The sequence below is a fragment of the Heterodontus francisci genome, chromosome 26, assembly GCF_036365525.1.
Source record: "Heterodontus francisci isolate sHetFra1 chromosome 26, sHetFra1.hap1, whole genome shotgun sequence".
NCBI lineage: Eukaryota > Metazoa > Chordata > Chondrichthyes > Heterodontiformes > Heterodontidae > Heterodontus > Heterodontus francisci.
The window spans coordinates 51,775,136-51,799,318 of NC_090396.1; the positions used below are offsets into that span (position 1 = coordinate 51,775,136).

The window sequence follows — 24,183 nt, forward strand, 5'->3', positions numbered from 1 at the left end:
TGATAAACATGCCACACTTCCTCCAATCAGTGGATTGTCTAACTTGACTTGAACAAGATGCCTTTTTTAATTCATTCACGGGATGTAGGTATAACTGGCAAGGCTGACATTTATTGCCCATCCCTAATGTTGAGAAGGTTGTGATGAGCTGTCTTCTTGTACCACTACAGTCGGTGTGGTGTAGGTACACCAACAGTGCTGTTAGGGAGGCAATTCCTGGATTTTGATCCAGCAACAATAAAGGAACAATGATATAGTTCAAAGTCAGGATGGTGTGTGACTTGGAGGGGAACTTGCAGGTGGTGGTGTTCTCATGTGCATGCTGCCTTTGTCCTTCTAGGTGGTAGAGGTTATGGGTTTCGGAGGAGTTGCGAAAGAAGCCTTGGAAGTTGCTGCAGCACATCTCGTAGATAGTCTACACTGCAGCCAAGTTCTGTGTGAAAGTTTAATGTGGTCAATGGGGTGCCAATCAAGTGGGCTGCTTGTCCTGGGTGGTGTCGAGCTTCTTGAGTGTTGTTGGAGCTGCGCTCATCAAGGCAAGTGGAGAAGAGTATTATATTGCATTTGTGTCTTGTGCCTTGTAGATTATGGACAGCCTTTGGGGAATCAGGAGGTGAATTACTCGCCACAGAATTCCCAACCTCTGACCTTCTTTTGTAGCCACAGTATTTACGTGGCTGGTCCTGTTAAGTTTCTGATCAATGATAACCCCCAGAATATTGATAGTGGGGAATTCAGCAATGGTAATGTGGTTGAAAGTTGAGGGAGGTGATTTGGCTCTCCCGTGTTGGAGATGGTCATGCCTACACTTGTGATGCAAATTTTATTCGCCACTTATTAATGTTGTCCAGGTCTTGCTGCATGTGGGCATGGACTGCTTCAGCGTCTGAACATCCTCACTTCTGACCTTATGGTGAAGGGAAGGTCATTGATGAAGCAGCTGAAGGTGGTCGGGGTTAGGACACTCCCCTGAGGATCTCCTGCAGCGATGTCCTGGGGCTGAGATGATTGGCCTCCAACAACCACAACCAGCATCTCTTGCACTTAGTATGAATCCAGCCAGTGGAGAGTTTTCCCTGATTCCCACTGGCTTAAATTTTACTAGAGCTCCTTGATACCATACACTGCCAACTGCTGTCTTGATGTCATGGGTCATCACTTTCACCCCACTTCTGAAATTCAGCTCTTTTGTCCATGTTTATACTAAGGCTGTAATGAGATCTGGAGCTGAGTTGACCTGGCAGAACCCAAACTGAGCATCAGTGAGCAGGTTATTGCTGTGTAAGTGCTGCTTGATAGCACTGTCAATGACACCTTCCACCACTTTGCTGATGATTGAGAGTAGACTGATGGGCAGTAATTGGCCAGATTGGATTTGTCCTGATTTTTGTAGACAGGACATGCCTGGGCAATTTTCCACTTTGTCGGGTAGATGCCAATGTTATAATTGTACTGAAATAGCTTGGCTAGAAGGGTGACTAGTTCTGGAGCACAGGTCTTCAGCACTATAGCTGAGATGTTGTCACGGCCCATAGTCTTTGCTATATACAACATGCTCAGCCATTTCTTGATTTACATCGAGTGAATCAAATTGACTAAGGACTGACTTCTGTGATGGCAGGGACCTCAAGAGGAGGCCAAGATGGATCTTCAGCAATTGGCACTTCTGACTGAAGATAGTTGCAAATGCTTTGGCCTTGTTTTTTGCAACCATGTGCTAGGCTCCCCCATTATGTTTGTGGAGCCTCCTCCTCCTGTTAGATGTTTAAGTGTCCACCACCTTCATGACTGAATGTGACAGAACTGCAGAGGTTTGATCTGATCTGTTGGTTGTGGGATTGCTTAGTTCCGTCTATAACATGTGGCTTCTGCTGTTAAGCATTCATGTGGTCCTGTGTTGTAGCTTCAGCAGGCTGGCATCTCATTTTTTAGGTATGCTTGCTGTTCCTGGCATGCACTCCTATATTCCTCAATGAACCAGGGTTGGTCCTCTGGCTTGATAGTAATGGTAGAGTGAGGGATAGGCCAGGCCATGAGGTTACAGATTGTGGTGGAATACAATTTTACTACTGCTGATGGCCTGCAATGCCTCATGACTGTCCAGTTTTGAGTTGCTATATCTGTTCTGAATCTTTCCCATTTAGCATGGTGGCAGTGCCACGCAACACAATGGAGGATGACGTCAGTGTAAAGGCAGGACTTTGTCTCCACAAGGACTATGCAGTGGTCACTCCTACCAAGATTGCCATGGACAGATGTATCTGCGTCAGGTAGATTGGTGAGGAGGCCAAGTAGACTTTTCCCTCATATTGGTTCTCTCACCAGCTGCCACAGGCCCAGGCTGGCAGCTATGTCCTTCAAGACTTGGCCAGCTTGGTCAGTACTGGTGCTACCGAGCCAGTCTTGGCGATGGACATTGAAGTCCCCCACCCAGAGTACATTCTGTGTCCTTGTTACCCTCAGTGCTTCTTCTCAGTGGTGTTCAACATACGCCCACTGTCGCACAAATTTTGCCATTGCCAAGTTGCACCCAAGTATCCTCCCAATCTCATTAGAATAGGTACAAGCTTAAAATGGGAATAAATCAACATAAACGATCGGAGAAACACCTAACCCACACCAGTATATTTCTTGTTTGAGTCTTAAAAGTTAAGTTTTAACTCACTTAACCACCATTCATGAACACTAGGCACAGCAAATCTAAGAACCTGCAATTGGGAAAGCTTTTCAATTTTTAGTGTGACATATATTTATGCCATAAAAATTAAATGAAAGAAACAGAAAATAGAGCAGATCTCAGTGAGGATGCATTATTTCAAACTGCTGCAATTGAAAGAACAGAAAATTATTCCACTGCACCTAAAAATCTGGTTTTAATGTTGAGCAACTCCACCCCCACCCCACCCCACCCCCCTCCCCACCACACTCCGATCAAGCACAATTGGAGGATACTCACATTGGAGAGTTAGGGGTGTGGCCAGTTTTGCAGATGGCGATTCATTCAGATGGCAGGTTTGATGGAGGGATGTAAAAGATTGAGGCTTGGGCATATTGTGGTTACCTGTGCAACTCATGCCCAAAATTCCTTGGTCTATCGGTCCCATCATTTGTTTGCACCCAGATTACAGGTGTATCTGCGTGTGAATGCGAAGGAAACTCCAAGCCGAGGTGTTTACTGATCACTGAGAGAAGCTAACTTCTTTACAATCTTTAGAGGAAACAGCTCCCATTACCATATTAACAAACTTTTATCTAGGTGCCTTTATTTCTAAATTTATGTAAATACACTACTTTAAAATCCCAAAATTAAAAATAACTTTTTTTTTCCTGAATACGTTCTGTGGAAAAACTTCTGCCTAATAAAATGATGATCACTTGATGGAAATTTCTTACACCTTTTCATTTCTTCGCCAATGAAGAGAAAGGAACTTGCTGGTAATATCGATAGAATCATACAAAAGGACATTTGTCCCACCATAGCTATCCAATTAATCTCACTCTTCAGCCCCACTTTTAGAAAATAACTGCACATTACCATACAATTATACTAAACATTATTCTTCACTGTTCCATCTGTGATCCTAGCCATCTTAACCCACTCATTCACAGATTAGTAAATCATGTCACTGACTGAATGAAAGGAAAAAAATGTATTCTAAACCCCAGAGGAGATTGATGTGCAACCTTTATATATTTCCTGTTCTCCTAGATTCTGGTAAACAATCTAATCCAGCAATCAGTCAACCCATGTGGGAGCCACCTGCAGACAGCTTTACAGGCTCAGGCCTTGGTCATGCTTGCCAAAACGTTTCAGCTTCTGGGAGATGTGTTGAATTAACACTTTACTGAAATCAGAATTCTATTTTTGTTGCTAGCTAGCTTCCGTTTAATCCAAAGGTGTTCACTTCCAATGGGACACTGTTCCTAAGCTTCTCATACTTCCATTAACTTGAATCAATGTGATCATCAATCAATGAGATCATGGCTGATCTGCAACCTAACTCCTTTACCTTTACCCCATATCCCTTATTACCTTATAATACCTTAATACCATATCATGAAGTGATCATTTACCTGCATTAGTCTCCCCTATAGCAGTGTGAACCCGGTCAATTTCCCCGTCCCTGGTATTGAGGTTAATTATAGCATCTCTATCACCATCCCAGTTAACTCAACACAGACCAAAAATTGAATCTGGGATGTGCCTGGTCTGTATAGCTCAATTGCTCATTGTATTGACCTGTGGAGCCACTGAGGGAGCAAGATAAAATTTAAAAAAGGACATAGTTTATTGAATGCTTTGAAAATCATTGCATCGCTTTTTTTGACTTTGGTGCTGAAACGATACTGGAGTTCTTCAAGGGTTAACCACACCATTGCCACAAAACTCTACTCGAGTACAAACAAAGTGGCCTGACTCTGAATTAGACAGAGGTACCGGAAAGAATCGACAAAAGAATGCTTGGAAAATCTAGGTTGCACTTGGTGACAAAGGGAATGCAGCGAAGGGAAGAAATTGCCCACAAGTTCGTTTAATGAAAGGAGGTAAAGTGGCTTATCTTGTACCACAGATAGAATCTTTATCCCAAACAATTGATGGTGCATTTGAATTCCAGGACATTGTGTGTTGTTAAAATCGCCTTGCCTGGCAGGAACTGTCTTTCAGCAGCTGCTTGCAATTTAGATATCAGTCCAGTTGTGCCAGCACAGTTGGTAGCACTCTGCCTCTGAACCTCTGGGTTCAAGTCCCATTCCAGGGATGAGCACAAAAATCAAGGCTGACACTCCAATACTGAGGGAGTGCTACACTGTTGGAGGTGCTGTGTTTTGGATGAGATGTTAAATCGAGGTCCCATCTGCTCTCTCAGCTGGATGTATAAGATCCTATGGCACTATTTCAAAGAAGAGCGTGTTGGCTAATATTTATCCTTCCACAAACATCACATATACAGATTAGCTGGTCATTATCACATTGCTGTTTGTGGGAGCTTGCTGTGTGCAAATTGGCTTCTGCATTTCCTACATGATAACAGTGACTAAGCTTCAAAAGTACTTCATGACTGTAAAGCACTTTGAGACATTCAGTGGTTGTGAAAAGAGCTATATAAATGCAAGTCTTTTCTTTTGTGCCAGGGGAAATAACCAATTATGATCACCTTGCAATTAGCCAAATTTAGAGAGACAGCAGTGGTATAGAGTGCAGCCTGAACCATCTCACCTGAAGCAAATGTGCATAGAAAAAGTATTAAAAAATCTAAGTGAAAAGACAATTTAAAAAGTACTTGATATGAGTGGTTAAATGTTTGATGTATAACAAAAGCATTGGAGGGGAAGAGTCGAATTTCCACAGTGATCCTCCTGATCAGCCACTCAAGTTGAAAATTGACAGAAACCCCAAAGAAATGGCCATTTCTTTGGGGTTTCTGCCAATTTTCGACTGAAGGTACAGTGGATAATTGGGAGAACCCCCATAAATACTCCAGGTGAAGGGATCCAAGTCCTATGTGTACTGAGGACTTGAGCCCACATTCATTTGAGCGAGTCTTCAAGTCTATTCTTAATTTGAAGTTGCTTAATTTGAATAATGGGTTAATTCAAATCTAAATTTTGGATAAAAATGCTTAATTCAAACTGGATAAACTCAATTGTTTTCAAGCAAAATGGTATTGAATTAGCATAAAAGATCAACAGAATGAGTTGTTAGAGCTAGAAGTGGAAACTCAGCATTTTCCATTGGGGGAAGTAGAAGAAGGAAGTGCAGCATGATGAGCTGCATTGGATCAACTCAACCTCTGGCTGATCACGGAGTAGCATTATTGGAGTGAACTGTTGCAACCTGCTGGCTAAAGAAGAATTAGGAACAATGCCAGGGTAAGATTAAGATTTATTTACTTGTCTTATTTTGGCTGATATGTTCCTTGCTCCTGTTGTTCTAATTCCTTGCAAAACGCACACATCATTACTCAAAGGAGAAGGATGGGGATGTGAGTCATCCCAGATACTGTCGCTGGACCAGCTGTTTGGAAATGTCAGGGAAACTGGATTGATGTCGTGCTCTGATTTTCCCTTCCTTGGAGGAAGATGCAATGGACATCGCCCTACCGAGATCGGGAATCAAGATGCAAAGATTTACGAGGAAAAGGCCATGTCTTCGCACTCCATGATAGCGCACATCAATGCCACATTGTATGCCAAGGAGGCCAGTTTCTGAATTACATAGTTTATCAGACATTTTAACACAGTTGGTTTCCAATGTTATGTCAACTTAATAAGAACGTGGCAACAATTTTTTTCAATTTTTAATCCTCATGAACTACTTGCATATTAAATGAAATGTTGAAAAAAATCTGGATGGGATTACTTTGAACCGGCTCCATTTAAATCATGCGCTTAACCTAACGCGGGGTCACTAAGACCAATGGTACTATGCTATTGGCTGCCTTGGCTGACTCAGCACAGACCCACTGTCAAACCTGGAACCCCTCTTACTGTTTTCTGATACTCTCTCCACCCCTTTCAAAACTAGCATTAATACTGTTCTTCTGAAAAGACTATCGTTGATCCTCTCAACTTTCTCAAACCAGCATCCTAGGGTATATTAGCATTAACATTGGTTATGCTACTGGACCAGAAACCCAGGGGTCAAGCATTCAAATCCTATCATAACAAATTATGAAACTAAAGACAATAAAGAATGGGTATCACCCACATCCCAAGAACAACTCTACACCCAATCTGCTTTTTCCCTCCAAAGTCCTTAAGTGCACCATTAACATGTTAACTCAGCAGCTACTATAGCCCCCTCCTGAGCCCACAGTTACCAACCGTGTGCTCCATTGCCCTATCTCCAATCCCTTCTTATTTATTTTAACATGCTATCCCTCAATAATATCATCTGGAAGCAAGTTTGACGTATGCCGACAAGATATAATTCTACCTCTTTGTCACTATCATCAACTCCCAGGTTGTTGTTATCCAAATGCCTGTCTGACATCAGGTTCTGGATGAACTGAAATATTTGATAAAACAAAGACTATCCTTTATGGATCATGCAATGCCTTTAATTCCAGCTCCATCAAACCTTGACAGCTGTTTGACTAGTCTGAAATAGATGGCATTCAATCTTGGTGTTCTGTTCAACCCTGAGCTGTCCTTATCACACATTCAGTCAGTAATTATGCCTGCAGTTTTCAATCTGTGTAATATTGCCAGTTTTTTCCTAACTTTTCACCGTTAAAACTATGATACATATTTTCTTCACCTCAGGGATTGACTTCTCAAATGTTCTCCTTGTTAGACTATCCTTCTCCAAAGTCTACAATTTTCAGCTAAACCAGAATACTGGTCTAAGTTTACTTTCACATAAAATCAATACCTTTACCAACCCCGAACTTGATAAGATTCTATGACTCACATTACCTCAGTGCATTGAAACTCTTTATCCTTGTTTTAAAACAACTCAATTCACCTTACCTCAGTGATCTTCTCCAACAGTATATCCAATGTGTTCCCTCTGGCAAAAACTCATTGTGTGCCAAGGAATCCAGTTCCTGAATTACACAATTTATCAGATACTTCAACACATGTTATGTCAACTTAATAATCATCGCCCACTTCTGTCATTCACTATTAGTGGCCATTCTCTGCCATTATGCCCCTCACTATCTGGAAATATTCCCCGAAAGCATTTCCCTTTATTTATTACTTCCTTTCTTCAAAAGTCTCCTAAAACTTCATCTCGTCACCCATGCTTTTATTCTCTCTCCCCACCTTCCCCCCAAATTTTCCTGTTTTCTGTTCAACATTCTCATTTCCTCCTTGTAAACAACTCTGAGAAATGCTTCTATTTAAGTTGATGTTGTTCTCTGTTATGGCTCAATTCCATACACACATAATGCATTTTCCCAATGAGCCATCACAGTGTCCCCAATTTGGTTTTAATACCACTTATTGTTCAGTTAATCCCTGCATCCATTATGTGTGCTATTTGTAAAGCATTGACCACCATATTCTCTATCTAATGCAAGTAGTCAATTAGGAGAAGTTGGTTTCCTCCCACACTCTCAACTCTTCTAATTTATTGCTGTACTTCTTTATTATTCCTTGCTCATCAGGGAAAGGGTTGGAAAATGGAATATTTTCCTTTATGGGAAATAAACTGAATAGATTTTCAATAGCTGAAACCCCACAGCCCACTTCCAGTCTGTAGTCCACCAAATCTACAGTAAATTCCTGTGATTCACTAATCTGTAGCCAAGTTTCCTGCTCACCATTAGGAGACTGCTGCTGAGAAGCCTACAAGTAGATATCAGAAACTAGATTGTCTTTTACTGAAAAACAGAAAAAATGTCCATTTATCAATTTATTTAAAGACCCAATCAAATTAATTTCAGCTTCAAAACATGTTGTTTCTTAGAATACCATTTTTAAAACGATAATGAAGAAAATCACAGGAAAGCATGATAATCATGATTTTTAACACTTCTCAAGATGCGAATGAATCACTTAATTGACACGAATGTCAAAAAAAGTATTTAAATCAGCTGTAGCTATGCCCCTTTTGTGGGAAAAGAGCCACAAACAACTGAAGAAGTCCTGCATTAGGGGATTCAAAGCACAGGAATCATCCCCAACCACCCCTCGCAGTTTATGGGTTTGACTGTTATATTCACCTCTGGCAAGGCTGTAGTAATATTTCAAAGTCCTCCCCAGGTTAAAATACTCATTTTTCAGTGCAAATCTTCAGTTACAGAATTCTTCATTTGCCTTAACAAAGGGAAAAATGGTCCTGACACTCACTTTAATAATGCTCATTAATCTGTTTTTGGAGGAGTAGGAATCCTCGGAGCAAAGTTAAATGTGAACGAATAAATATAAAGTTAACATTTTCTGCCTTCATTTCACCACATTTTTATTCACATCCACTTTTTTGTTACAATTTGTGATAATAGGAATGTCAGCCTCCACTTGAGGTCAAAGTGTTGCTTGCGTTACAATCAGGTGAGGAGGTGTCGAAGGACTCCCCTCCTTTCCCTCTCCTTGTTTGACAACAACAGGGTTTATTTCTTTTTTTAAATGAATGTGATTGCCAATTCAGTTAGTGTTTGACCATTTCGGTGTTATGATCAGAAAAGAACCAATTGGACATTTTTTCTTGAGTTTAATAAAGAAAGAGTTTAGCTTTATGGTACTTAAACCAATCTAAGTAAAATAATAAACTACACTCCAACTTTCATACACACACACAAATAGGTTACAGAGTGGTGAAGGATAGATTGGTCGGATTAGAGTCCAGAGCAATAAAAAGGGGTATACAGTCTATGGAGTTTGGTGACTCGGTTAACCTTCGGCTGAACTTGGTGGTCCTGAGACTTCCGGCTTGTAGATGTGGACAGCAGATTTGGTGTCATCCTGGAAGCAACAATGTGGATAAATTCCTTCACAGGATCCCTGTCTGCCACAGTGATAGACTTAGGTGGTTATGGCCAGCAAACTGCATTCAAAACTTGTAAGGTGGACCGGAAAGAGAGAGAGAGGAGAGAGGGACCCCACCTGGATCTTCTCTGATCAGTGTCTAGTTGGTTGTCTGGCTGCAGAGAGAGAAAAAACAGATTAAAACACACATGATGGCTCACTGTGTATTCCCTCTTGTAACTTAATTAGTTCATGTCTAAGAATTCCTTCTGTCAATTAGTGTCCCATTGTTCAAGTGATTGCCTTTGAGTGGTTCATCACCATCAGTTTAACATCCCATGTGATTGCCTTTAATGTCTTGTTAATGGGGACTGGCCAGACAATTCAACTCCACCTTGCTGCATTGGAATGTAGGGTGTTTTGATGCAAATTCCAGTGGCCATTTTAGCTGCTAGCAGTCACCTTTTTAAATATTTAATTCACGTTGCCAGCCAATGGATTTAAAAAATCATCATTTGGCACAGCACATGTTCGTGACACTTGGCTCGAGTGCCTTCCCTCTCCAGGTTGGTTGAACAGCCCGTCAACATTCACTATTTAGGCACACACTTGGAAGAATAGCTACTGGGCCAATGATCAGAAGGGTTATCAACATCGATGGAACAATATCCCAGGATGGAGGGAGAGAAGTCAAAAGGGGTGAAATTGGGGACGGAAAGACTAATTTAGATTTATGAGCTACTACACTTAATTTGAGAAGGTCACTAACACATCTATAGCCTTGCATTCCACCCAACAAAGTATCATTCTTAAACATTGTGTATTTTTGGTTGTTGATTTTAAACACCTAACCTAGGCAGTACTCCAAGGCATTGTCTGAGCATTGTCCTGACAGGTGAGACATTAAACTGAGGTGCTATCACCTAAATTTGAGGATCAACTGTAAATAGCACCTAACAGGGATTCAAAAGGGTAAATCCTCACTGACCAACCTCCTTGACTTTTTCAGGAAGTGACATATTTAGCAGACTGTGGATGGTTCTATGATGAGGTCTACCATGACTTCCAAAAACATTTGATAAAGGCTGGAATATTACCCCCCCCCCCCCACCCCCCTGAAAGTGTATGAAGGTGGTGGGGCGGGGGGGGGGAGATGTAAAATGGAGCCTGAGGCTTGGGGAGCCCTTCCCGACACATTCCCGCCTCCGCTGCCCCTTTACGCAGGCCGGCGCTGATGAAAAACAGCCCGCCTGTCCCAGGCCAATCAAGGCCCTTAAGTGGCCACTTAATAGCCACTTAAGGGCCTCCGCGCACTGCCACTGGGATTTTATCCTTGGCCGGTCGAGCAGCCCAGGTCTGAGAGAAGCTGCCTGACTAAAGCAGGCGACTCTCTGATGGCCTCGGTGGGTGGGGGGCGCCCTCATGATCAGGCACCCTCTGCCAGATGGAAAGCCGCCCCTGCTGCCCCAACCACCCCCAGCACCCAACACGCTCCCCCCTCCCCCCAGTCGATCACCCTTACCTTGCCGGGGCCCGACCGATCATCCCCAGTGAGACACCAAAAGCTTACCTTGGTTCCAGGGCTCCCCGACATCTTCTTTGCGATAGCTGGGTTGCAGTCCCAGCAGTGGACCCCACTTCCAGTGGCACTGCTGGGACAGAGAGCTGCCAGCCCCCGATTGGCCGGCAGCTCCATTAGGTGAGACTTCCTGCCTCAATGAGGTGAAGTCCTGCCTCAGACCAATTAAAGGCTTGGGGACCGCAAAATGCGGATCGGATCCCCAGGCCAGGCGGAGACGGGTTCGCCACCAACTTTTCAGTCAGTGGATGGCTCCTGTCCGCCAAGGGTAAAATTCTGGCCAAAAACTCTACATTAAAGGTCAAAAGCAATGGGATTCAGGGTAAACTTGGAAACAGGTAGGAAATTGGTGAAGGATAGAAAACAGATACATTAGAAGACATATGTTGTGTTGGGAGCAAGTACTTAGTGTGATGCCCCAGAAATTGGTGCTAGGACCCTCTTTCAGGAACTGAAAGAAATTAGTATCAATAAAGAGATAGTATTCAAAAAATTAATCGGATTTAAAGTTCATAAATCCCCGGTCCCCAGATGAGTTACATCCCAGAGTATTGAAGGAGGTGGCTATAAAGATACTGGATGCATTGGTGGTTATCTTTCAATATTCTATAGATTCTGGAAGGGTTCCTGCAGACTGGAAAGTAGCAAATGTAACCCCACTATTTAAGAGCAGAGAGAGAGAGAAAACAGAGAACTACAGACCTGTTAGTTTGAGGTCAGTAGTAGGGCAAATGTTAGAATCGATTATAAGGGATGAGATAGCTGGACACTTGGACAATAATGCTATGATTGGGCAGAGTCAACATGGATTTATGGAAGGGAAATCATGTTTGGCAAACCTGTTGGTGTTTTTGAGGACTTGTTGCATAGATAAAGGAGAACCAGTGGATGTAGTGTATTTGGATTTTCAGAAGGCTTTTGATAAGGTTCCATACAGGAGGTTAGTAAACAAAATTAGAGCACATGGGATTGGGGTAATATACTGCTATGGATTGAGAATTGGTTAACAGAGAGTAGGAATAAATGTGTCATTCTCAGGATGGCAGGCTGTTACTAGTGGGGTACCGCAAGGATCAGTGCTTGGGCCACAGCTGTTTACAATCTATATAAATAATTTGGATATGGGGACTAAATGTAATATTTCCAAATTTGCTGATGACACAAAACTAGGTGGAAATGTGAGTTGTGAGGAGGATGCAATAAGCTTCAAGGGATCTGGACAGACTAAGTGAATGGGCAAGAACATGGCAGATGGAATATAATGTGAATAAGTGAGAAGTGATCTACTTTGGTAGAAAAAACATAAAATCAGAGTATTTCTTAAATAGTAAGAGGTTGGGAAGTGTTGATGTTCAAATGGACCTGGGTGTCGTTGTTCATGGATTGAGTGCAGGAGTAAAGATATCTTGCTGCAATTGTATAAAGCCTTGGTGAGACTGCACCTGGAGTATTGTGCGCAGTTTGGTCTCCTTATCTAAGGAAGGATATACTTGCTATAGAGGGAGTGCAACAGAAGTTCACCAGACTGCTCCATGGGATGGTGGGATTGTCTTACAAGGAGAAATTGTAGAACTGGGCCTGTATTCTCTACAGTTTCGAAGAATAAGAGGTGATTGCATTGAAACTTACAGAATTCTTACAGGGTAGATGTGGACAGGATGTTTCCTCTGCTGGTGACTCGAGAATCAGGGGACATAGTCTCAGAATAAGGAAAAGGCCATTTAAGACTGAGGTGAGGAGGAATTTCTTTACTCAGAGGGTGGTGAATCTGTGGAATTCTCTATCCCAGAGGGCTGTGGAAGCTCCAATCATTGAGCATGTTCAAACTAATGTTCATACTAATGACATCAAGGGATATGGGGATAGTCGGGAAAAATGGCATAGAGGTAGATGATCTGTTTGAATAGTGGAGCAGGCTCGACAGGCCGAATGGCCTACTCCTACTCCTATTTTCCTATGACCCTAATGACTTGCTTTAAGGAACTCAATATGATTGTCATATGAATACCATACTAGGAGGGGCAGAGGAATATGAGAAGGAGGCTTAGGAATTACAAAATGAGTTATGTAAGTGGGCAGATCAATGGCAGTGAAATTTATTACAGACAAGTGCAGAATACTGCACATTTGAGGGAAAATGGATAATTCAGGCACTCTACAATGAGAACTGCATTAGGACAGATTTTAACTATATCAAAATAAAATATTTATGTGGCAAAATTGGGAGCACTGTTTAGAATGTTAGGTTCAATGTCAAAAGAGAAAAGGATAATGAACATTTAAAGATAAGGCTGCTGAATTGAAATAAAAAGGGACAGTTCGGTGACATAAGAAAGGATCTGATTAAAAATACAGAAAAACATGATAAATGTAGGCAGTGTAATGGGGCAGTGAAAATGGAGATTAGGAGGGCTAAAGGAGAACATACAAAAGGCTAGTATAAATGAAAATAGTGAAGGCTTTTATCATCATAATAAAAGGAGAACAGTTAAAGAGAAGACAGGGCCACTGGGGATGAAGGGGGAAATCCAGCTGTGGAGGATAAAGGTATGGTGGAGAAATTAAATCAATATTTTGCCGTGGTTTTTACAGATGACACTGTAATTGAGAATGCAGGAAGATATGGAGATTTGTAGATAATGTAGCAAATAAATATAGAGATAACATAGAAAAGGAATTGGTCTGAAAAAATTAGCAGAGCTCAGGTGGGTCTGTCATTGGCCTTGCTAGCAGATAAAAGGAATGAAGTTGTGTAATTTATATAAAGTTTTAGAAGGATTCAATAAGGTGTTTCATGGGAGGCTTATTACACAAATGCAGGTTTATGCTATAAGAGAAAATATAGCAGCATGGATGGAAAGTTAGTTTAAGAAACAAAGAGTTAGGATTAATGGGTGTTACTCAGCTTGAAGAAGGGTTGGAAGGTATGTCCAGAGCAATCAGTGCTGGATCTGCTTTTGTTTTCAATATATATAAAGGATTTGGATTCAGAGCAAACGGGGTACATTATTGGAATTTATGAAAGATGATACTAAAGTTTGGCAAATGGCAAAGACAACTGGAAAAGACATCAAGAGGACACAGAGAGGTCGGCAGAATGGGCAGACAGATGACTGATGCAATTTGATGCTGAGAAATATAAGAAGCTCTTTGGGACGAAAAGTATTAATTTCAATATAGTGTCAATAGAAAGACATGAAAGGGTGTGGGTATACAGAGATCTAGGGATTCAAATATGCAATTCTTTCAAAGTGCGAGTACAAGTGGATAAAGACATGAAAAGGCCTAAAAGTAGGGACAGACTACACGAGCAAAGAGGTGATGATAAAGAGGCATTTTTGGCTGCCCCATTATAGATGGGATTTTAAAGCTATAGAGAACATACAGTGTGATAAGAGGAGATTTAATGGAGGATTTTGAAATGACGAAGGGTTTAATAACATGAACAAGGTGAAGGTTATTTCCTCTGGCTGGGAGACAGTGACAAGGAGTCATCTACTGTCACTAAGAGAGTGAGCAGAAAAGTTAGGAGAAATTTCTTTATGCAAAGAGTTCTGAGAATTCTTTGCCCCAGAAAATAATTGAGGCAGATACCATTGCATATTTTAAGGGAAAACAGATAAACATTTGAAACAAAGGAAGGCAAGGGACTAAATGGTGAGAGCAGGGTGACAGGATTATTTTGGATTGCATACACAAAGAGCCAGATTGCCTCCTTTTATATGTATGGTTCTAGGGAATGTGGTGAAATGGCCATGAGGATGAGAGATCTAAGACCTTTAGTAGATAAAACAATCAATGTATCCAATCACCGTGGGCCAGACTTCATTAAAGTAAATAGAATGCTGAACTATATATCCAACTGGATATGGAGGCAGTCGTGCTCAAACTACAATAATCTAGACAGAACACATCTTGATTATTGTATCTAGTTATGGAGACCAAATCTCAAGGGGGACATTCAAGCATGGAGGCTGTGAAGAGGAGAACCGCAAGCCTGAGTCCTAAGCCTGGATTTTAACTCAGAATGAGATCAGTGACTGGAAGGGGGGGTTGGGGGGGGGGGGGGTGGTGCAGTGTTTTGGTGTGATGGGGGAGGCGGGGTGAATGACAACCTGGCAGGGATCACTGACCAGCAGGTGGGAGCGAGAATTTGGGCGACAGGAGGCCAGGGACCTGCGGAACAGTCATTTGAAAGTATCTAAGAATAGCTTTTGCAAACTTGGGCCTACAATCTCTGGGCCAATTTAAGTGAATTTGTCCTTACACCATACCAAACAGAGAGTATTCTATCATGAATTTCCAATTGGGTTTGGAGATTCTTAAGCACGATAGGTATCCAGTTGAGCAAAACAAAAAATAAAGCCCCAAGTACATGATTAGCTTCATGATCAAATAATTCAATGATTTTGAGGAGGAAGTCAATAATTCAGACTGGCATCCAAAATATCAGTAAATGGATCTGAATGTTAACTGTGTTCAGACCAAGCAAGTTACATTTAGTGCCATAAAGTGCATGCCTCGTCTTAACAGTAAACACTGGCAAATGGCTAAAGCCCTCCATTAGTGTGTTGCGGCACTAGCCACAGAAGAGCAAAGCTTTTGCAAGATCGTCTGGCAGTGCCACTGTAGAGTCACAGATCTGCACTACTCCAAACTACAGCTTGAGCTCCCTTCAAATTACAACCTTGGACACCGCAGCAGATTTGTTTAATGTAAATCCTTGATGTAATCAGTTCAGGCATACTGCCAGAGGGATTGAAAATAATAAAACTGCAGTTTTTAATAGTCTTCAGCACGCACACCGCCCCCCCCCGCCCCCCCGCACTACATAGTGCAGAGTTCACCCATTCCCCTCCCCCATATAGTGTAGAGTTCACCCCTGCCTCACCTCGGTAGCGCAGCTTTCCCTGGACGGGAATGTGAAGGAGTGCTGAAGATCAGGAACTGAAAGTAAGATTGCTGTGGATTACATTTTAATTTATGCAAAGATGTAATTTAAATATACAAACTTTAGTCCCATTGCAGAGCAGTGGAGGGGCCACCACGGAGCTTCCCTGCCACCAGGAAGATAGGGCCTGGCAATCCTGGTGCAGGTACCAGGGTGGCTGCTGCCGCTCCAGTTTTCCGGTCACCCCGCCACAGAACCCGATGTCAGGAGGAGAACAAGATCCAGCCCACTGGGAAACAGTCACTCATTGTGACTTTCCCTGGGGTAGCCAATTAATGGCCAGAGGGCAGGCTCACCATCCAATTAAGGATAGTGGATGGGCTCTCAAAGCTGGTGAGCCAATCAGAGGCCTTCCAGCTTGAAAGGAGCAACAGACTGCAATGGAAGGTAAGTGAGAGAGAGGGTGCTTCAAAATGGAGGGACCCTCTCTCCAACTCTTTTAAATTTAAACTAAAAAATGGGTTTTGCAGACAGACCACCACTGTGGTGGTGGGGAGGGGGCGGGGGGTGGAGGACCTCTAATCCTGCCTGCAGCGCTAGCTCTACCCCAAGGTCTACCACCAGTAGGCTGCCTCCAGGCACCTAAATTGACTTCCACCACCTGCTGGAACCTGGAGGCCGACTGGAAAATCCCAGTTATGTTCCTTTAATTGGCCTTAAGTGGCCCTTAACGAGCCGTGTCGGCTATCTGCCGTGTGCGGGTGAGTAACCCTGCCACGTCCCCACCCCAATCTTGCCTCCACAAAAATGACTCGTGGGGCAGGATGGAGCTGAGGAACCGGTGGCATGGCTATTCTTAGCTCCTAGTGGGGGCCAAAAATCAAGCCCTTGAACTTTGACATAAATATTAAGGAGAATGAGAAGGTTGCACTGGTTTCCCCTTTAAGAAGGATCAGTAAATTATCCAGAGACTTTCTTGTACACTTTTCTGAACCTAATGGCTTAATTAATTGGATACCTCTATCTTTTGATAATTTCTCTGTGTCAGATTTTTCGTAAATTAAAACCTGTCTCTCTCCTGATGATTTGGTTGGTAAAGATAGGGGATGGTGGGCCCCACATGGGAGCCACACTGCCGCACCACTACGATTACGCGGCAGGCGACCACTTACCTACTGACAGCGGCTGCCCCCCCCATTTTTAAAAGGCGGCCAGCCTTGCAAACAGTTCAAAATAATGCAAGGTTGTACCCCAACTCCCCCCATATCCACAAAGTATTGTAGAGTTGCCCCATCCCCCACCCCCTTACCCTTATACATAACGCAGAGTTGATCTCTTCACCCTCCCCATCTATCCTCAGAATGCAGCAGAGACCCCCTTCCCCTCCTCGGTGGCGCCATCTTCTCCTGGATGGGAAAGCGAAGACGCGTGAGTGCTGCAAGTTGTTCTAAGGATCGGGAACAGATGGGAAGATCGTGGCGGATACCATGGTCATTTATGCCAAGAGGTATTTTAAATATTTAAACCAGGGTCCTGTCGCAGAGGTGCCACCACGGAGCTTCCCTGTCGCCGGGAGGATCGGGCCCGGCAATCCCGGCATCGGGCTCTGTGGTGGCCGCTGCTGCTCTGATTCTCCAGCCACCCCCTCCCACCCCTCCCCCCGCCATGAATCCCAACGTTGGGCTGAGGACAAAATCCAGCCCTATGGGGGCGAAACTGATCTAGGCCAGCAGCCCGAAACGGGCTCATGGCAAATTGGCAGTTGACTTTCCACTGCACCAGTTACTATTTTCTATTGACTTGGAAAATATTGCCAAGCTTTTTAATTTCAAACCAAGTAAAAGCAACAGTGAGACTAGGAAACGAATCTCCAAAAAGAGCTTTAACTGTCATTCTGTGAACTTCAGTGGAAAGGAGATCGGACGCAGTGAAATAATCGCCTGCCGCTTTGCCAGGAGCCCGTTTCGCAGTGTTGGTGTAGACAAGTTTCACTTCCTATGTCGCTACACCCCAGTGGATGGCGATGCTTTCTGAAGAGTGCAGAGGGGAGAAAATGGAAGAGAACAGACAACTAAAAAAACCTCTTGTTTTTGTTCTCACCAAATGTTATTGTCAAATTAAGTCAAATATTACTAGGCTCAATCACAGAAAACACCATGGAGGGATTGTGGTGGTGAGTCTCATTGGAAAGTGTCAGTGTTATTAGAGAGCAGTAGTTGATTTGTTTTCTTGTAGTGTTGAAAGACTTTTACCCTTATTATTGACATAGATCTCCAAATCAGAGATGGAATCTGAAAGATCAAAGTACGGGTGGACCAGGTCATCACTGCACTGTACAGAAACAACCCGAGTATGACCAACAGAAAAAGGCTCACTCTCATTCTGTGGTGAATCACATCAGCAATGCCCGGCCTCGAGCTGTGCTGACAGGGAAGTGAGACTTCAGGATTTTTTTCCCTTTTTTAGACAAACTCTGGTGCCTGTCGCTGCAAGCTCAGCACTGCGAGGAGGAAGCCAGACGAATCATTTGTCCAGCACTTCAACTTTTAGTGGATTTGCAGGAGGGTTTTTCTTTTGTTAATTCTGAATGAAATACATCAAGACATAAAATTTACACAATTCGGAGCTCCAGCTGCCAATTTTGAAGTGAAACTGTAATCACAGATCAGCATTGTTCAGTAAGCCCTCACCTTACTGCAACATGAGGAGCTTTGAAATGAGCAGCTAAAGAGAAAAACTGAATGATGAAATCTGAAAATTAGAACAGTAGAAGCTGGAAAGTTAGCAGGTCAGTCAGTCAGCATTTCAAAGTGCAACACCAGTTAACATTTTCAATGGGGCCACTCATCAATATTAGTTGTTTCACTTTTTTCTTTCGGATGCTTACCGGCCTGCTGTGCATTTTCTATTTTCATTGGAACTAAATTTAGCCAATTGCACATTCCTCTGATAATCCATTTTTTAATAGATTTCCTTTAATCAACACTTCCTGTCAGTTCCTGGAGAATGCCAGGCTTCCGGTCCGTGCTCATTAGAGGGAGTCTGATCTACATTATCCTGAAAAGACTAGCAAAGTTTCATATTTTCAAACAACAGATTATTATAGATGTCATTTTACAGAGCGGGGTAGGAGAGCGAAGGGGGTGGGGCCCTGGCCCTGGAATGGAACCTTGATACGTGGGAGTACAGGTCAGAGATACAATACTAAAAGGGACAATTCTGTCACCCTGCATTCCCATCTAGCGAGGCTTCACACTGAGAGTGGAGCTTTATAAATGCAGCCCTTATTATAGGATCACTGAGAGGTGCAGCACAGAAGGAGGCCATTCAACCCATTGTACCTGTGTCGGTTCTTTGAAAGAGCTATCCAATTAGTTCCATGCCCCTGCCCTTTACCCATTACTCTGCACATTTTTCCTCTTATATCTTTAAATTGTTGGAGCTAGCATCATCAAAACCAAAAAAGGCATGAAGCGACCACCCAGTTGGTAAAGGCAGCATGCATCTAAGCCAATCAGGTCAGAAAGTCCTATGTTCAAGTTAACGAACCTCATAGTGGTGGTATAATGTTCCATTTGTTTTCAGTGCCCCTGGGCTAGAGAGGGGGAAATCAACCAGGTTTCTTTCTCCTGATTGTTATTTAATGATCCCAGCTGGCCAATGCAAATACCTGAACATCAGCCAAAAACATGTTTGGGCTCAGCTGCGGTGCCTCTTGTAGTTGAATAGCCTTCCAATTTTCAATTGTAACTACTCTTAGTTCACTAGCTCCATAGAGTTCTCTAATTCTGCTTAATTTCCAACCTCCTCCAAAAATCTGTTGAGGCTGTTGGAGCTAAGAATTTCAAAACTGATATTGATAGATTTTTGTCCGGCAAAACTAGTAAAGCTTCTGGAACTAAAACGGGTAGATGGAATTAAGATACCAATCAGCCACAATCTAATTGAATGGCAGAACAGGCTCGAAGGACTGAAAGGCCTACTCCTGTTCCCATGTTCCTAGAAAAGAAATCAATAATGGTTTATGGATGTTTTTACTCTCTCATGGGATGTCACTGGCTAGGTCTGCATTTATTGCCCATCCCTAATTGCCCTTGAACTGAATGGCTTGCTAGGCCATTTCAGAGGGCATTTAAGAGTCAACCACATTGCTGCGGGTCTGGAATCACATGTAGGCCAGACCAGGTAAGGACGGCTGATTTCCTTCCCTAAAGGACATTCGTGAACCAGATGGGTTTTTAACAACAATTAACAATGGTTTCATGATTACAATTAGACTAGCTTTTTAATTTCACATTTGTTAATTGAATTCCAATTTCACCATCTGCAATGGTGGGATGTTATAGGACAGAACACAAATACCGGCTCCCCACTGGCTCAGTGAGCTTATCCAGCAAGTAGCTGAGCCATTGCAGAGCTGGGAGGTCAGGCAGGCCAAGCTGGTTACAATTATGCCGGCAATGGGAATTCATTAAATGTCATTATTGCCCTGGATTAATCAGCAGGGTGGGAGGAGAACCGACCATTATTCCTGCTGCTGATTGTTATCCTGTGACCTGCAACCCTGTTGCAAACCTCGGGTATCAGGCTTCATAGTAATATCCCCGATGATTGAACAGTCCACCAAAAATAACTGCCTGGACAATTGGTCTCTCATGGAGCCTCACCCCAGCAACCAGTCAATGCCTTCGGTGGTGTGAGGGGAGTAAACCAGCAAGGAAGGAAATAAAGGAACTTTTTCTAAAGAACATTTTATTCTCAAGTCTGGCTTCGACAAATTTGGGGCTGTTCTCCTCATAGAAGAGAAGGTTGAGAGAAAATTTGATCAGGGTTTTCAACATCATGAGGGGTCTGGACAAGGTAGATTGGGAGAAACTGTCCCCGCTGGCAGAGGAATCGAGAACCCGAGAACACCAATTTAAGGTGATTGGCAAAAGAACCAATGACGGCACGAGAAAAATCCTGTTAACGCAGCGAGTGTTTAGGGTCTGGAATGCACTACCTGACAGTGTGGTGGAGGCAGGTTCAACTGCGGCTCTTAAAAGGGAATTGGATAATTATCTGAAGAGAAAATATTTGCATTGCTACGGGGAAAAGACAGGGGAGTGGGACTAGTTGAGTTGTTCTCTCAGAAAGCCGGCACAGACACGACGGGCCGAATGGCCTCCTTCTTCTGTGCTGTAACTATTCTATGATTCTAACTTCAAAATTCTTCAAATTGGCTTTGTGGACCAGACGTAGTTGGTAATCACTTGAATCTGCTCAGCAATGCTCAGGCAGGAGCGAGCCACAGCTTTACCAGTTTCTATGAATCTGAATCAGTAATGTATTCCAGTTGAGGAAAACATGGCTGGTTTGGAAGTCAGGCCAAATTATATCCAGTTCTGGTATTCTGACGGGCCCTAAACATATATTTCACTCTACAGCAGCTGAAACATTGTGATCTGGCTCTCTGTGTGGAAGACCTTGTGTGGCTACAAGGTGGAGTTCAGAACTCGGAACTCAGCCAATGTTTTTTCTATAAATTTCACAATACATACGGACCTAATTTGATGACTCACACTTCCCTTTGCTCAATGCATTCTCATTTAACCCATAAACACAGGCTTCTTGAATCTATTTTCCTCAGTCAATATTTTATTTGACTTGTCAAATATACACAGATTTAGATGCTTCAGTTGGAAGGTATAAGCAGATAGTCCTTAATAAAGAAGAATCAAACTTACCACCAGTTTTGACCTGAAGCTTGTCCAGGAAATGAGTGCTGATTAATTCCACCCTCACCTAGGTACAGCTGCTTTGATTTTCATCACTTACACAAAAAAATTAAAACCAGTGGCCAGCAGTGTGACAGATACCACTGACCTGGAACGTTTACTCTGTTTCTCTCTCCACAGATGCGGCCAGACCTGCTGAGTATTTCCAGCATTTCTTGTTTTTATACCATGAGCTGCCAATTGGATTGTGCCCGAACACTAAATTGATCCACTGGCCTCTTTAGAAAAATAGCAGTGAGCTATGGCAATTGTTATCGCTCCAGAGGGAGCAGGCTGGTCAAGGGGTGGATATGAAGCGGTGGGGGTGGGGCAGGGTGGAGGGGTGAGTTCTGGGATTTCCGGAACACTGGCCGAGTTCCTCACATGAATCTCCCAGAGGGGTTGGGGAGGGCAATCGAGGGGATGAGGGAGGCAATTTTGGGGATGGGGAGACAATCGAGGGGATGAGGAGACAATCGAGGGGATGAGGAGGATGAGGGAGGCAATTGAGGGGATGGGGAGACAATTGGGGGCATGGGCAACGAATGATGGGGAGGCAATTGGGGAGGCAGTCGAGGTGGGGTGGGGGGGGTGAGTGATGTTTTTTTTTATTATTCTTTCATGGGATGTGGGCATCGCTGGCAAGGCCAACATTTACTACTCATCCACAATCGCCCTTGAGAAGGCGGTGGTGAGCCTCCTTCTTGAACCGATATCTGGCGGCAGTCTGTGGCTTCAATGTGGTGTGGGATCCAGGCAGGTGCCCCGAACAACTGTGCCCAACCAGTATCGCGTGCGGTTCACTTGTGGTGTTAGCGTGTTGTACGTCTCAGCTTTGCTGAGAACAGATGTGGTGACTTTCATTAGTCCTCTAAGGTATGTTGTCTCAAAAGATGAAAACTGATGCTGCTCTCCTGGCTTACCCAAAGTAACAGACGGCAGATATACTGCGTGCTTTCTCAAACAAGACCATCAATGTTAAGAGCATTAAAAATCCTACAAAACACATTGCTGCTGTTGTTGTTGTATCACATAAAATACAACCATGTCTTCAATGTCAGGCCCCACCTCCATTATTTTAATTGTAAGAACCCATTCTCCCTCACTTAGACAATCTACTGTTACGGACAGGTGGGAAATGATAGGGATGGTTTTCCCTTTTCACCTCTTAACTGATCAAAGACAGTGTTTAAAAAAAAAATGTTTTATCACCTGTGTTTTAATGGTCAACAAACAGACAAATTAAGTTTAAAAGAAAAATCAATGTTTATTATCTTCTTGGCATTTCTTCACAGACGAAGATTTTGGGAAGGTTGTAGTCAGCGGTTGCAGGCCCGCTGGTGGCTAGTCAGGCCTATCCGTGATCGGCAGATTCTCCCACAGCGGGTACAAGTGAAGGTGTAGTTGCTGCTGGGGGCAATTGGATCTATCCATCTCCTCCTTTTCTCTTTCATGCTGGTTCTTCGCTCAGTTTCAAAGGTGTCTGTAGCCCTCCTGCTGTAGCATCTCCAGGCATCACGATCTATGGCCTGCACTTCCCACTGGTGATGGTTGATGCAGCATACAGAGAGGGACTGCTTCAGGGAGTCCATAAAAACATTTGCACAGGGTCCCTCTGTTCCTTTTACCAGTTGTCAGCTCTCCATACAACACGATCTTGGGCAGGCGACAGTCGTCCATCCGGGCAATGTGACCCGCCCAACGTACTTGGCTTTGAAGGAGGATGGCCTTGATGCAGGTGATGTTGGCAGTTTCCAGGACTTCAATGTTTGAGATGCAGTCCTGCCAGCGGATCTGGATGATGCTGCGGAGGCAGCGATGATGGAAGCGCTCTAGAAGGCGTACATGACAGTGGTATAGGACCCATGACTCGGCGCCATACAGAAGGGTGGTGACTATGGCTTTGTACACTTTGAGTTTGGTCTGTGCTCTGAGGCTGTGGTTGCTCCACACATGTTTGTAGAGTCTGCCGAATGTACTGTTTGCTTTTGAAAGCCTATTGTCCACTTCCCCGTCAATGGTGGCATCAAACGAGATGATGCTCCCCAAATAAGTAAATTCCTTGATGGCCTTCAGCTCGGTTCCCTCGATGACAATGCCTGGTGGTCTATATTCTTCTTGGGGTGCAGGCTGATGCAGGACTTCAGTTTTCTTTAAACTGATTTTTAGTCCAAAGAGTTGTGCTGCCTCAGAAAAATGTGCTGTTATATGTTTCAGGTCTGACTGACTGTGGGCCAGGAGCGCACAGTCATCGGCGAAAAGAAATTCATGGATGAGTTTTTCTTGTGTCTTTGTGTAAGCCTGAAGATGCCTGAGGTTGAAAAGGCCTCCCTCAGTCCTGAAGCGTACATAAACTCCCTCTTTAAGTTCTTCCGTTGCCTGCAGCAGCATCATGCTGAAAATGATGGTGAATAGGGTTGGGGCCAGCACACATCCCTGCTTCACGCCATTGGAGATACGAAAGGGATTCAAGAGGTCGCTGTTTTGCTTGAATTGTCCATACTGATTTTCATGAAAGTGCTTCACCATGGCCGGGAAGCTGG

At 43.4% G+C, this 24,183-nt stretch overlaps 2 long non-coding RNA genes across 4 annotated transcripts in view; one reads left to right on the forward strand and one right to left on the reverse strand.

Annotated features, from left to right (window-relative positions):
- The first annotated feature begins 5,805 nt into the window (after positions 1 to 5,805).
- Positions 5,806 to 24,183, forward strand: part of LOC137384563 (uncharacterized) — a 53,001-nt gene continuing 34,623 nt past the window's right edge. The window contains exons 1-2 of one of the 2 annotated variants that reach the window (XR_010977607.1): positions 5,806 to 5,871; positions 17,245 to 17,391. This is a non-coding gene — a long non-coding RNA (uncharacterized lncRNA). Of the gene's footprint in view, positions 5,872 to 15,867; positions 15,947 to 17,244; positions 17,392 to 24,183 lie in introns of those variants that run through there. The other variant, XR_010977606.1, reaches the window with a different exon arrangement.
- LOC137384564 (uncharacterized) overlaps positions 8,895 to 24,183 on the reverse strand; it is a 70,743-nt gene continuing 55,454 nt past the window's right edge. The window contains exons 1-2 of one of the 2 annotated variants that reach the window (XR_010977608.1): positions 15,885 to 15,955; positions 8,895 to 9,590 (exon numbers count right to left, since the gene is read on the reverse strand). This is a non-coding gene — a long non-coding RNA (uncharacterized lncRNA). Of the gene's footprint in view, positions 9,591 to 15,884; positions 15,956 to 24,183 lie in introns of those variants that run through there. The other variant, XR_010977609.1, reaches the window with a different exon arrangement.